This window comes from Globicephala melas, chromosome 16, assembly GCF_963455315.2.
Source record: "Globicephala melas chromosome 16, mGloMel1.2, whole genome shotgun sequence".
NCBI classification, from domain to species: domain Eukaryota; kingdom Metazoa; phylum Chordata; class Mammalia; order Artiodactyla; family Delphinidae; genus Globicephala; species Globicephala melas.
Window position 1 is genome coordinate 22295621 of NC_083329.1, and position 14353 is coordinate 22309973.

Consider the following 14353-nt stretch of genomic DNA (forward strand, 5'->3'; position numbering starts at 1 on the left):
TCTTCTCCCCCAAACTCATAACCACATTTAATCAAGAGAAACTATCAGATAAGTCCCAGTAGAGGGACATTCTACAAAATGCCTGACTAGTACTCCTCAAAACTGTCAAGGTCATCAATAACAAGGGAAGTGAAGGACTGTCATAGCCAAGAAGAGTCAAAGAAGACCTGATGACTAAATGTAATGTGGTATTTCACATGGGATCCTGGGACAGAAAGAGACATTAGGAACAAACAAACGAAATCTAAGTAAAGTATGCACTCTAGCTAATAATAATATATCAATATTGGTTTATTAATTATAGCAAATGTACCATAGCAATGCAGAATGTTAATGATAGTGGAAACTGGGTGTGACATACATGGGAATATTTGTACTATTTCCTCAAATTTTCTATACATCTAAAACTGTTCAAAAATAAAGTTTCCTAAAAAATTTTTAAAGGCAGTCAAAGATATTTATACTAAATATGTGGTACCTCTCTGGACTGTGATGTAAAGAAACCAACTGTATGAAAAAAATAAAAATAAAAGGGAAATTTAAATAGTGACTGGATATTTGATATTGCAGAGTTATTTTGAATTTTATTAGTAAAAATCAAATTCCACTTTTAAGAACTTTATGCAGAAGTGGTCACAGAAGAAATGATATGATAACCCAGTTTGGAGGGAGGAAGGGGGAGATAGGAAGTTTGCATAAACCAGGACTGACCACGTGTTAATAATTGTAAAAGTAGGTGATGGATTTGGGGAGTTTATTACACTGTCGTCTCTAATTCTGTATATATTTTACACGTTTTAGAAGAAAAGTTTTTTTTTTTTTAAGCTTAAGAAACATATGAAAGAAAATGGAAGAATTAGGGGAACTTGAAAAGTCACTGCCATGGATTTCAGGGAGTGTTGTGCAAATATACTCTGAGCTTCATTCTTAACTCTGATGTTATGGAAGTTTATGTCCTAAATGGTTTTAGATGTGTAGAAAGAAATACACTGCTCACATTTAAGATGATTTCTGAGGGCAAAGGGAAGGTTAGTCTCTGGTAAATGTTTGATTTGATTAGTTTTGAACCATTTCATCAGAAGCATTTTTGTCTCAAACATCCATAGCACTGGTCTACCAACTGACTCATAATCCATTGAAAAAGTTCATGAAAATGGATGTAATAAAAGATTTTGTCTTATGAGCCTTAAGTTATGTTTTGAAAATCAGACATCAGTTTGGTTGGGGAAGGGTGGATCTTTTAACTTTCTTCCTTATTCATCTGTGTTTAACTATATTTGTGTATATACATGTCTGTATATGGAATAAAAGCCCTTTTCTCTGAGAATTTCCTCTGTGGTAGACAATTATTTAAAAATTGCTCTATGCAATTTTTGAAAGAGAGTAGTGACAGCTGCTTAAACCCAGGGTAAATTTATAGAAAAGATATATTTATATATAAAAGCCCTTAATGTTATGACAGTGGCTTTGTCTTAATTTGGAAATAGGGTGTGACTGCCGTAGGGAATGTGCTATGACAAATTATGACTAGTTGGTATTTTTTTCTTTTTGTCTCTTTTTTTTGCAACTGAGATGCTTTGCAGAGTGTTAGGGAGGATATGACCATGGTGAGAGGAAAGGCTGAATTTTTGGCAAACTGCAAGTTGTCATTGATGTTAGCCGATTGATGTCAGATATATTCTAATAACTCACTTGAAAATAAATACTTTACTACTTACTGTTGGCAGAAGGTAAGGTTTATTCATTGAAAAATGTCCAACTACATCTAATGTATAAAAACATGACTTGTGCTATATAATTCTGCAAATATTAAGGACCTAATTAATTCTCTCTGTATGTATGTATGTATGTGTATAATATCTCTATCTCTATCACCTCTATCTCTATCTCTGTAGAAATTTGCTCCTTGGGTTGGAAGCAATTTTACCAAGGTCACATTGCTAATTAGTAGCAAAAAGAAACTAAAATCCCAGTCATCTTTCCCCTAAATCTCAATGTCTCTATTGAGCTTTGAATATCTTTGTTGTACCCTCTTAGCATGATCCTCTGTAGAGAACAAGCAACATATAGAAAGACGGTTTTTTCACTTCACAATGAGCATGTGTGTTCCTGTATATGCGTGTTCACATTTATGTGTGTGTGTATTTGCTTTGCAAAAATATGACAGTAGAGGAGGACGGGAAATGCTAACAAATAGACAAAACCTGGCCACTGGATAAATGTCAAGTTTACTCACACTGAATCTATAGATATCATTTCACCTTTGGCTAATAGCCCCATCAGCAATTGGTCATAAAATACACCTATTTGTGTTGAGAGTTATTGCTGTTGTATACCTTAATAAACGTGAAAATGTCTTCATAAATTTGTGATCTAACACCACGATCTGTTGCCTCTAGGATGAAACACTAAATGCTGGCATTCAATTCTCTCGGCCTCCATTTTCAGTATCAGTTAATACCATTCCTCAGCATAAAGTTTGTTCAGTATCTTTCAAATATGTCTTAACCTTTTATTCCTTTGTTTATGTCAGTTCTATAAATACCTCCCTCCATACTCCCTTCTTTCATTAGTAGTTCTGATCCTAGCTACCCCTTTGGGGTACCCCTTAGAGCTACTCCTTATGTGGGTACACCTTAGGAAAGATTTTTCTGCCTTCACAAACTTCCCGTGACTAATTCTTTCTGAATCCCTCATGTATCTCATACCAATAAATATGAGGCTTTTCAGACTGCTGGCAATATGTGGACAAGAACCGAGTATAATGTATCTTTGTATACAGAAGCCCAAAGTAGATCAGATATAAATGTTTGTGAGTCTAGTAAACAATAGACATTTTTTCCCCCAAGACACAATGTTGCATCTTAAACCCCAACTGGTTTGTTAGCAACAAGAAAAAAAGAAGCAAAATCATCAGCCTAGAGCAGTTGTTTCTAAAAGCCAATGAATCATGGATCAGCCGAGAGGGTTGCATCAGAATCATTTTGAGAGTTTAAAATATTCAGAGCACCACCCCAGAGGGTCTGATTCTGATTTATGGTTGTGTCCCAGAATTCACAAGTATAGCCCAAGAGGGTTAGAATTGAGGAAGGCATTTGTGTTCATATAAAATGGCTCTTTTCTGGCTTTAGACAGAGGATTTCTACCATAGCTACACATGGCAATCACCTGGGATGTTTTCAAATTAAGCCCATGCTGGGGCGTCACCTCTAGAGATGTGGGTGTAATTGGATTAGGCCCTGGTATTAGCATCTTCAGAAGCTCCCTGGGGAGATCTAATGTGTAGCCAGTATTGGAAACCACTGAACGGACATCCTTTTTAAATTCCATTCATCAAAACCACTTGAAATGTACCACTCTGCCCTCTAATTTCATTTCCCATGCGTTTTCCTTCCTTTCTCTTATCCCACTCCACCTCCCACCCAAACCATCAGATTCTTCTTAGATGGAGTTATCTTTTCCCCCAGTTAGTTTTTAAGAATTTGCATTTGATGAAAATGCCTAGTAGAATGAGTTACCTCTGAAAGCTGCCTGCGGGGGGGAGGGAAGTGGATTGTGAGGTTTTTACAGCACCTTCTCTGTCTTCATAATGAGCAAAGGTGCTTAATAAAAAGCATTTTAAAAAGATTTTTATTACTAAGATAACTAACTGTGCTTAAATAGTAGTAAGAACTATTTCTTTGTTCACGTCTCAAGTAGATCAGCGTAGAAAGTAGTTTTGAGAATCAAAACAGGAAACAAATACTTATGGGTCATGTTGCCTGTTTATTGGCAACCCAAGGTGTCTTGCCCCCTCAGTCTATTTATACAAATGCCTTTTTTTCCACCTGAGATCTTCATGCTTTCTTTCCTAAGAATTTATCACTTTTGCCAGAATTGAGATTTGGCTTTAGAAATGTTTCAATGCTAGGTCAAAAGCAGCAACAACTATTTGCTTTTGAATCATTTTGCCATCAATTTGAGACATAAGAGTTATGCATAATTTAACCTTTCAAGATGAAAGAGAATAAAGTATACTAGTATATCTATTATTTTTTAAGTGATCCAGGTACCTAGGGGCATTTCTGGACCTTTGCCTCCTTACAGATATGTACGGTTGACAGGTATGATTCCACTCATCCCCAGTAAAGCACAGGTACTTGTGTTTTCAGCCTCAGATAACTGCAGTTGAAAAAAAAGAAAGGGAGACAGAATGTTCTACGTTGGCCTTCAATTAATTGGGTCTTCAAGGTTCCAAGGGCTGAGCCTCCTCGTTTTAGAAGCAGTAGAAAGTTATGCCCAGAATACAAAAGCATAAGGATGCATACAGCATCCATCCATGTGAGATTACAGTGCAGCTTGTGGTTGCTCTAGCAAATTGTGGGTCACATTTGTATTCCTGTTGCAGGGGCTTTTGGTGCAAAGGTCATGGATATGACCAATGGGATGCTGGTAAGGAAATTAGTTTCAGCATGTTGGCACCAGCTAACTGGTTGTTATTGCAGTGATATTCCTGAAGGAGAAATACATATTAGTTATTGCAGCACAAAACGTGTCCCAGAAAATGTCTCCCTTATTTTGAGGTTTATTTTGATATCTCCTTCTTATATACGTTTTTAAACTTTCAGACATTTAGAATGAATTTTTGAATTTGTAAATAGCCGAAGAGTGGTGTGGTGGACAGACCCTAGGGTCACACCCAACCATCCCCGCCTTCTGGTGTACACGCCCTTGTGTGATCCCCTCCCCCTGAGTGTAGGCAGGAACTCTGGCTTTCTTCTAACCAATAGACTATGGCAAAAATGATGGGATGTTACTCGCCTTTCACATTGTTATGTGAGACTTCATTTCAGCATATTGAGCTCTAGGTTTCATGAAGTAAGTGGCTGTGTTGGAAAAGCCCAGGTGGCAAGGAACTTCAGGGGGCCTTTAGGAACTGTGAGTGGCCTCCGGAACTTGAGGGTGGCTTCCAGCTGACAATCAGCAAAAAGCTTAGACCCATCAGGCATACAACTATAATGAAATGAATTTTCCAACAGACTAAATGAGTTTGAAGTTGATTCTTCCCCAAGCAAGCCTTGAATGCAGCCCGTCTGACCTGTTGATTGTAGCCTTGTGAGACCCAAAGCAGAGGCCTGAGCTAAGCCATGTCCAGACTTCTGACCTATAGAAACTGTGAAAAAGAATAAATGTGTAGTAATAAATTACTACAAATTACTAAAACTGTAGTAATTGATTAGGCAGCAATTGAAGAGTAATATACAAAGTGTCCCCTCGGGGCTTTTAAGCTAATAAAATATCCTAGCTGGCATTTACTTACCTGAACCATGTAATGAAGAAATGACATTTTTAATCCACAACATCATTATCTTCTGAATTGAAAGTGACCATCATTAAAGTGGAGAACTTTCACTCATTTCTATCAGACACCAAGCTTTCAGTAAAAACAGTTTTTCTGTTATGTTCTTACCTGTTCTCACTGTAACACATTGGTATTATGTGATTCCTTTTTGCTATTCTCATAAATTTTAATCATAGGGAACAGAGAATAATCTTTATTTCTCCCCAATGAAAGTATTTTTTCCCATTTGGCATTTCCCAAGGGTCATTTTTGAAAAGTAACAAAGGACATTTTTTTTTTTTTTTTTAAAGTAGCTTGGCTTCTGGGGCTTGATAATTTGCCTTGTTAGTCACTGTTCAATTGTTATACTAGTTCAAGACAGGTGACTTGATCTTTAAAAGAGGACAATGATATAATACATTTCCAATCAGTGGCTAGAGGGAAGTTTGCAGCCCACATAATGTATAATTCAGTTAGGCACGTTGGTTGGGAAAGAAGAAGGTCTGCATTATTGCATTTAGAAGTAAATTGCCCAGTTGTTAGAAAGACATTACATCATTACTTTCTCTGCCCAATCGTATTTTTCTGTTTTGCCATTCTTAAAAATGTAATTTACTCTTTCTCTATATATTTACCAGGATAGTACTAATTTTATTTTTTATAATCATCTGGTATATAATTGCAGAAAAGTTAATAAAACATTTAAAACTGTCAGATTATACTAAAAAAAAATGTAGTTTCACAAACCATTCTAGTTGGACCAACATCTAGGTTGCTTTTTACCAAGTGCATAGAAGCACTTATATCCTTTTGTAGGGCTGCTTCCCTTTTATATAAAATGACTAATATTGAAATTTAGCTATTCTTCCATCAGGTGACCATTGTTCTTCAGTCATAGCCTAAATCTATTTTCAGAAGTAAAAATATCGTAAAAAACTGACCATGCTACATATTACTAGCATATATAGACACAGATATATACATATATGTATGAGATAATGGATCTGTGTATATCTATCAAACTATGTATCTGTGTGTGTATGTATGCATCTATCTATCTAAACTCTCAGTTATATTCTGTTGATCTATACATCTCTCCTTATGCTGGTACTACTGCTTTATAAATTACTATAGTTTTATATCAGTAGTAACTTTTGAAATTGGGAAGAGATTCCTCTAGCTTTGCTCTTTATAAAGTTCTGGCTATTCCTTTGTACTTCCAAATGAATTTTAGAACCAGCTAGTCAGTTTCTGCAAAAAAGGCAGTTGGAATTTTAATAATCAATTTAGGGAGTACTGCCCTTTTTGTAACATTGTCGTCTTTTTTTTTTTTTTATTTCTGAGACATACATTTTAAAATAATAACTAGAATTATGACTTACAACATTATACCAGAACATATAAGATTTTTAGAAATTTCATGTAGTGTCTGAAACATTTATATTAACATATTTCCATACAAATAACCCAAAGAAAGTTTAGTACTAGTTGTTTTTTTGTTGCTTTGTTTTTTCTTTGTACTGCAGGTTCTTATCCGTCATCAATTTTATACACATCAGTGTATACATGTCAAGCCCAATCGCCCAATTCAGCACACCACCATCCCCACCCCACCACGGTTTTCCTCTCTTGGTGTCCATACATTTGTTCTCTACTTCTGTGTCTCAACTTCTGCCCTCAACTTCATCTACAGATGAAATGGTTCATCTGTACCATTTTTCTAGGTTCCACACACATGCGTTAATATACGATATTTGTTTTTCTCTTTTTGACTTACTTCACACTGTGTGACAGTCTCTAGATCCATCCACGTCTCAACAAATGACTCAATTTCGTTCCTTTTTATGGCTGAGTAATATTCCATTGTATATATGTACCACATCTCCTTTATCCATTTGTCTGTAGATGGACATTTAGGTGGCTTCCATGACCTGGGCTATTGTAAATAGTGCTGCAATGAACATTGGGGTGCATGTGTCTTTTTGATTTATGGTTTTCTCTAGGTATATACCCAGTAGTGGGATTGCTAGGTCATATGGTAATTCTATTTTTAGTTTTTTAAGGAAACTCCATACTGTTCTTCATAGTGGCTGTATCAATTTACATTCCCACCAACAGTGCAAGAGGGTTCCCTTTTCTCCACACCCTCTCCAGAATTTATTGTTTGTAGATTTTCTGATGATGCCCATTCTAACCGGTGTGAGGTGATACCTCATTGTAGTTTTGATTTGCATTTCTCTAATAATTAGTGATGTTGAGCAGTTTTTCATGTGCTTCTTGGCCATCTGTATGTCTTCTTTGGAGAAATGTCTATTAAGGTCTTCTGACCATTTTTGGATTGGGTTGTTTGTTTCTTTAATATTGAGCTGCATGAGCTGTTTATATATTTTGGAGATTAATCCTTTGTCTGTTGATTTGTTTGCAAATATTTTCTCCCATTCTTAAGATTGTCTTTTCGTCTTGTTTATGGTTTCCTTTGCTGTGCAAAAGCTGTGAAGTTTCATTAGGTCCCATTTGTTTATTTTTGTATTTATTTCCATTACTCTAGGAAGTGGATCAGAAAAGATCTTGCTGTGATTTATGTCAGAGTGTTCTTCCTATGTTTTCCTCTAAGAGTTTTATAGTATCTTGTCTTACATTTAGGTCTCTAATCCATTTTGAGTTTATTTTTGTGTATGGTGTTAGGGAGTGTTCTAATTTCATTCATTTACATGTAGCTGTCCAGTTTTCCCAGCACCATTTATTGAAGAGACTGTCTTTTCTCCATTGTATATCTTTGCTTCCTTTGTCATAGATTAGTTGACCATAGGTGTGTGGGTTTATCTCTGGGCTTTCTATCTTGTTCCATTGATCTATGTTTCTGTTTTTGTGCCAGTACCATACTGCCTTGATTACTGTACCTTTGTAATATAGTCTGAAGTCAGGGAGTCTGATTCCTCCAGCTTCATTTTTTCCCCTCAAGACTGCTTTGGCTATTCGGGGTCTTGTGTCTCCATACAAATTTTAAGATGATTTGTTCTAGTTCTGTAAAAAATGCTATTGGTAATTTGATAGTGATTGCATTGAATCTGTAGATTGCTTTGGGTACTATAGTCATTTTCACAGTATTGAGTCTTCCAATCCAAGAACATGGTATAGCTCTCCATCTGTTGGTATCATCTTTAATTTCTTTTATCAGTGTCGTATAGTTTTCTGCATACAGGTCTTTTGTCTCACTAGGTAGGTTTATTCCTAGGTATTTTATTCTTTTTGTTGCAGTGGTAAATGGGAGTGTTTCCATAATATCGGTTTCAGATTTTTCATCATTAGTGTATAGGAATGCAAGAGATTTCTGTGCATTAATTTTGTATCCTGCAACATTACCAAATTCATTGATTAGCTCTAGTAGTTTTCTGGTAGCATCTTTAGGATTCTCTGTGTATAGTATCATGTCATCTGCAAACAGTGACAGTTTTACTTCTTCTTTTCCAATGTGTATTCCTTTTATTTCTTTTTCTTCTATGATTGCTGTGGCTAGGACTTTCAAAACTATGTTGAATAATAGTGGTGAGAGTGGACATCCTTGTCTTGTTCCTGATCTTAGAGGAAATGCTTTCAGTTTTTCACCATTGAGAATGATGTTTGCTGTGGGTTTGTCATATATGGCCTTTATTATGTTGAGGTAGGTTCCCTCTGTGCCCACTTTCTGCAGGGTTTTTATCATAAATTGGTGTTGAACTTTGTCAGAAGCTTTTTATGCATCTATTGAGAGTATCATATGGTTTTTATTATTCAATTTGTTAATATGGTGTATCACATTGATTTGCATATATTGAAGAATCCTTGCATCGTGGGATAAATCCCACTTGATCGTGGTGTGTGATCCTTTAATGTTGTTGGATTCTGTTTGCTAGTATTTTGTTGAGGATTTTTGCATCTATATTCATCAGTGATATTGGTCTGTAATTTTCTTTTTTTGTGGTATCTTCGTCTGGTTTTGGTATCAGGGTGATGGTGGCCTCATAGAATGAGTTTTGGAGGGTTCCATCTGCAATTTTTTGGAAGAGTTTGAGAAAGATGGGTGTTAGCTCTTCTCTAAATGTTTGATAGGATTCACCTGTGAAGTCATCTGGTCCTGGACTTTTGTTTGTTGGGAGATTTTTAATCACGGTTTCAGTTTCATTACTTGTGATTCGGCTGTTCATATTTTCTGTTTCTTCCTGGTTCATTCTTGGGAGGTTATAACTTTCTAAGAATTTGTCCATTTCTTCCAGATTGTCCATTTTATTGGCATAGAGTTGCTTGTAGTAATCTCTCATGATCCTTTGTATTTCTGCAGTGTCTGTTGTAACTTTTCCTTTTTCATTTCTAATTTTTTTGATTTGAGTCCTCTCCCTCTTGATGAGTCTGGCTAATGGTTTATCAATTTTGTTTATCTTCTCAAAGAACCAGCTTTTAGTTTTATTGATCTTTGCTATCATCTTCTTTGTTTCTATTTCATTTATTTCAGCTCTGATCTTTATGATTTCTTTCCTTCTGCTAACTTTGGATATTGTTTGTTCTTCTTTCTCTAGTTCCTTTAAGTGTAAGGTTAGGTTGTTTACTTGAGATTTTTCTTGTTTCTTGAGGTAGGCTTGTATAGCTATAAATGTCCCTCTTAGAACTGCTTTTGCTGCATCCCATAGGTTTTGGATCGTCGTGTTTTCATTGTTGTTTGTCTGTAGGTATTTTTGATTTCCTCTTTGATTTCTTCAGTGATCTCTTGGTTATTTAGTAACGTATTGTTTAGCCTCCATGTGTTTGTGTTTTTTACAGTTTTTTTTCCCTGTAATGCATTTCTAATCACATAGTGTTGTGGTCAGAAAAGATGCTTGAAATGATTTCAATTTTCTTAACATTACTGTGGCTTGATTTGTGACCCAAGATGTGATCTATTCTGGAGAATGTTCTGTGTGCACTTGAGAAGAAAGTGTAATCTGCTGTTTCTGGATGGAATGTCCTATAAATATCAATTAAAGCTATCTGGTCTATTGTGTTATTTAAAGCTTCTGTTTCCTTATTTATTTTCATTTTGGATGATCTGTCCATTGGTGTAAGTGAGGTGTTAAAGTCCCCCACTATTATTGTGTTACTGTTCATTTCCTCTTATATAGCTGTTAGAAGTTGCCTTATGTATTGAGGTGTTCCTATGTGTGTGCATATATAATTGTTATATCTTCTTCTTGGATTGATCCCTTGATCATGATGTAATGTCCTTCCTTGTCTCTTGTAACATTCTTTATTTTAAAGTCTATTTTATCTGATATGAGTATAGCTACTCCAGCTTTCTCTTGATTTCCATTGGCATGGAATATCTTTTTCCATCCCCTCAATTTCAGTGTGTATATGTACCTAAGTCTGAAGTGGGTCTCTTGTAGACAGTATATATATGGGTCTTGTGTTTGTATCCGTTCAGCAAGCCTGTGTCTTTTGGTTGGAGTATTTAGTCCATTCACATTTTAGGTAATTATAGATATGTGTGTATCTCTGACCATTTTCTTAATTGTTTTGGGTTTGTTTTTGTAGGTCCTTTTCTTCTCTTGTGTTTCCCACTTAGAGCAGTTCCTTTAGCATTTGTGGTAGAGCTGGTTTGGTGGTGCTGAATTCTCTTAGCTTTTGCTTGTCTGTAGAGCTTTTGATTTCTCCATCGAATCTGAATGAGATCCTTGCCCGGTAGAGTAATCTTGGTTGTAGGTTCTTCCCTTTCATCACTTTAAGTATATCATGCCACTCCCTTCTGTCTTGTACAGTTTCTGCTGAGAAATCAGCTGTTAACCTTATGGGGGTTCCCTTGTATGCTATTTGTCATTTTTCCCTTTCTGCTTTCAATAATCTTTCTTTGTCTTTCATTTTTGAAAATTGGTTACTGTGTGTCTCAGCATGTTTCTCCTTGGGTTTATCCTGTATGGGACTTGCTGCCCTTCCTGGACTTGGGTGGCTCTTTCCTTTCCCATGTTAAGGAAGTTTTTGACTATAATCTCTTCAAGTATTTTCTCAGGTCCTTTCTCTCTCTCTTCTTCTGGGATCCCCTATATTGTGAATGTTGTTGCGTTTAATGTTGTCCCAGAGGTCTCTTAGGCTGTCTTCATTTCTTTTCATTCTTTTTTTCTTTATTCTGTTCCACAGCAGTGAATTCCACTGTCCTGTCTTCCAGGTCACTTATCCGTTCTTCTGCCTCAGTTATTCTGCTAATGATTCCTTCTAGTGTAGTTTTCATTTCAATTATTGCATTGTTCATCTCTGTTTGTTTGTTCTTTAATTCTTCTAGGTCTTTGTTAAACATTTCTTGCATGTTCTCCATCTTTGCCTCCATTCTTTTTCTCAGGTCCTGGATCATCTTCACTATCATTATTCTGAATTCTTTTTCTGGATTTTGCCTGTCTCCACTTCATTTAGTTTTTCTGGAGTTTTATCTTTTTCCTTCAACTGGTATATAGCCCTCTGCCTTTTTATCTTGTCTATCTTTCTGTGAATGTGGTTTTTGTTCCACAGGCTGCATGATTGTAGTTCTTCTGCTGTCTGCTCTCTGGTGGATGAGGCTATCTAAGCTGTAACATTGTCTTGTGATTCATGCAGACAGGATGTCTCTGTTTATCAAGGCCTTCATTATTTTCTTTCAACAATGTTTTGTGGTTTTCAGTGTGCAAGTCTTACACTTCTCTTGCAAGAATTTATTCCTAAGTATTTTATTATTGCTGATACTATTTCAGTTGAGGTTGTTTTGTTAATTTTATTGGCAGATTGTTCACTGGTGCTTAGAAATGCAACTGAATTTTGTGTATGCATCTTTTATCCTTCAACTTGCTAAACTCATTTAATATGTTTTTTTAATGGATATCTTAGGATTTTCTATGTCCAAGTTCACATCATTTGCAAATAGAGATAATTTCCATTTTACGTTTTTTTTTTGCAGTACGCGGGCCTCTCACTGCTGTGGCCTCTCCCGTTCCGGAGCACAGGCTCCAGACACACAGGCTCAGCGGTCATGGCTCACGGGCCCAGCCGCTCCGCGGCATGTGGAATCTTCCTTGACCAGGGCACGAATCCGTGTCCCCTGCATCGGCAGGCAGACTCTCAACCACTGCACCACCAGGGAAGCCCTCCATTTTACTTTTAAAATGGATACGTTTCTTTTTTTTTTTTCTTGCCTAATTTCCTGGCCTGCAGTACAGTGCTGAGCACAAGTTATGAACATGGATGTCCATGGCTTGTTCTTGATCTTAGAGGGAAAGATTTCAGTCTGTCATTCTTTAGTATGAAGTTCCTGTGCATTTTCATAGATAACTATCATTTTGAGGAAGTTCTTTTCTATTCCTAGTTTGTTGAGTGATTTTCTGATGAAAGTATGTTGGACTTTGTAAAGTGATTTTTCTGTATCTACTGAGATTAGATTTTGTTCTTTATTCTGTTAAATGTGTAGTTTTTCCTAGTCTATTAATATAGTGTATTATACTGATATTCATATGTTGAATCAACCTGGGATTCCTAAAGTAAGTTCCACATGGTCATGGTGTATGATAGTTTTCATACGTTTCTGGATTTAGCATCTTATTTTGTTGAGGATTTTGTGGAAGTATTCATGAGAAATATTGGTCTTTAGTTTTACAGTTTTGTTTTCCTTTTAATGTTTTGCCTAGTGTTGTTATCAGGGTAATACTGGCACCATAGCATGAGCTGGGAAGTATTTTCTCCTTGTCTAATTTTTGGCAGTGTTTGTGAGGGATTGGTGTTAATTCATTTTTAAATGCATGATAGAATTCACCAATTTGGCTACCTGGTACTAGACTTTTCCTGTGAGAATAAATGTATCTTATACACATATATTTATATATATATATATATATTTTTAATTATAAACTATATTATATGTCTCACTAGAAGTTTGATTTTTAAAAATCAGTTTTAATAGTTTTGTGTATTTCTAGAAATTTTGTTTTATCTAAGTTATTTATTGATATGTAATTGTTCATAGTAATTACATAAAATCCTTTTTTATTTCTTACTGTCCCCTTTTTATGCCTGATTTTAGTAAGTTAAGTCTTTCTCTTTGCCTGGATAATATAGCCAGAAGTTTTTCAATTCTGTTAATATTTTTTAAAAAGTCTTTGATTTGTTGATTTTTCTCTAGAATTTATTTCCTTTGTAATATCAATTCCTACCTCTGCTTGCTTTGGCGTTAGTCTGCTCTTTTGCTAGTTCCCTTAGGTGGAGAACTAGGTATGATTTAAGATTTTTCTTTTTTTCTGATGTGGTATTTATAATTTTTCCTTGAAGACTGCTTTTGTTGCATCCAATAAGTTTGAGTATTTTGTGTTTTTGTTTTCATTCATCTCAAAGTATTTTTTAATTTCATGGTGATTTCTTTTTTAGCCATTAGTTATGAGTATATTGTTTAATTTCCATATTTTTGCAACTATCCCACATTTCCTTTTGTTATTCATTTTATTTCATTCCATTGTCAGAGAACATACTTTGTATAATTTCAGATCTTTTAAATATATTGAGACTTGCTTTATGGACAAATATCTACTCTATCCTGTAAAATGCTATATATACACTTGGGAACAATTTGTATTCTGCTTTTGAGTGGCCTATTCTATAGATATCCGTTAGGTCTAGTTGGTTTATATTCTTAAAGTCCTCTCTTTCCTTGCCAATCTTCTGCCTTACTGTTCAATATATTATTGAATTGTAGTACTCAAGTCTTCAACTATTGTTATTGAATCACTCAATTCTCACTTCAGTTCTGTATTTCTACCTGTTTTTGCTTCATGTATTTTGGGACTCTATTGTTAGAGGCTTATATGTTTATATTTGTTATATCTTCTTAACAGATTGCTAGATTTATCATTATAAAATGCTGTTCTTTGTCTCTGGTAAACAGTATTTTCTTAAACTCTATTTGTCTAATATTAGAATGCCCACTCTGGGTTTTCTTTTGTTACTGTTTCATGGTATATGTAGTTTTCATGCTCTAACTTTCAAGCTATTTGTGTGTGTCTTTGAATCAGTATA